Here is a 1,786-nt window from a genome sequence, read left to right as displayed (position 1 = left end):
TCACTCTGTAGACCAGGCTGGCCTCAAACTCAGAAATCTGCCTGCCTCTGCCTCCCGAGTGCTGGGATTAAAGGTGTGCGCCACCACGCCCAGCTTGTTGTGGAATCTTATTCCTTAAATTAAAACTACTGGTTACTAAAGATGCCTACAGCCTGTAGACATCCTATAGACAGCCTACAGCTGGGCAGAAGAGGGGTAGGAGGGCCTTCAGTTCCCAGGTCTGAGTAGAAAAGAGAGAAGGAAGGAAGAAGACGACCTGGGGTAGGTGCATCAGGGCAGCACTGTCATGAGGACCCGCCAGCTGGAGAAGAAGGCCCAGACAGAAAATGGCAAGTGAGTTCCCGAGGTTATTGACAGGGAAGTAGACAAAATAGCATAGAGGGTTGATCTCTGCCCAGCTCTAAGACTTATTATAAATATACCGGTTTGTGTCTTTTATTCCGGAGCTAAATGATCTAGGTGGGTTAGAAAACCCCAATTCCTGATTATGACAGGAATCTATAGCTGTAAGAAACAGAAGACAAGAAAAACATGTTAGGAAACAGGAGAGAAAATAGCAAAAATAAAATAAATGTACACTAAAGAGGAGGTATGTGAGCAAAATTAGATAAACATAAGAGGAGAAAAAACCTCTAAACTTTAAAAAATAAGATCAAATTGGGAGTGGTGTCACATGCCTAGTACCCCAGCACTTGGCAGTAGCAGGATCAAGAATCAAGACCACCCTCAAGTTATGTACAGAGTTTAAGACCACTGGGAACTACACAACACCTCTCAAAGTAAAATAAAATAAAAACAGCAAGAATATAGAGAAAGGGAAAACACAAAGGTTGTGGGAAATAAAAACAAAAAAAGTGTCTTGGAGTAGCTGCTTCTGGGTTTGGAATGTGGAGCCCAGAAGTCAGGAGAGGCAGTTAAGTTGGAGATTTTCCCACTTTATTCTGTTTAAACTGGCGCTGAGTCCGGAGTGTTCAAAGGTCAGTCCCTCAACAGTTACAATCCCTCTTTCTTGTGTACTAGAAAACTGCAGATTCTCATTTCACTTCAGAGACTCCTCAGCTTGTATACTTTGGGGCTGCTGGTGTCTAAGCCCAGATATGCTTTCTGAGTGACTGAGATCTAGTACTAGAGGACCCATCTTAGTACCTTCTACTCTAGCTTAACATCAAACTCCCTGCAGGCAGGCGCTGCGTGGAGTTTCCCATACATCTGCACAGCTGAGGTAGTCATGAGCTTGTGCCATCTCTTACCCTCTTGCGATTCTGTTCCCGTTCCTACAAAACTGCACACACACACAAAGGGTAGGTGATATCCCTCACTTTAAGAGTTGGCAGTCTTTAGTCACCTTACTTTTAGCTAAAGAGGGTGGGGCCACCAGCAGTCAATCTTCCCATTGGGTTTATCTAGTCTTCTAATCCACAAATCTTTACACAGCCACTGACCTCCCAGGAACTATAGCTAGTAACACTGATTTGTGGCTGGGCAGTGGTGGCGCACGCCTTTAATCCTAGCACTTCGGAGGCAGAGCAGGTGGATTTCTGAGTTTGAGGCCAGCCTGGTCTACAGAGTGAGCTTCAGGACAAACAGGGCTACACAGAGAAACCCTGTCTCAAACCCCTCCCCCCCCAAAACTGATTTGTGATTACTTCTTGTTTTTAGCCCCCACTCCCCCGCCCAAGTATCTTAGTGCCAAGCAATATGCCTCTTCCAAGACAGAACCAGGGTAGAGACAGACCTTTTAAGTATGCACAGGGCCAAAATGGATTCCTCAGGAGTTCTCTCACAC

Source organism: Mus caroli, chromosome 7 (assembly GCF_900094665.2).
Source record: "Mus caroli chromosome 7, CAROLI_EIJ_v1.1, whole genome shotgun sequence".
NCBI lineage: Eukaryota > Metazoa > Chordata > Mammalia > Rodentia > Muridae > Mus > Mus caroli.
This window is presented reverse-complemented; position numbering follows the sequence as displayed.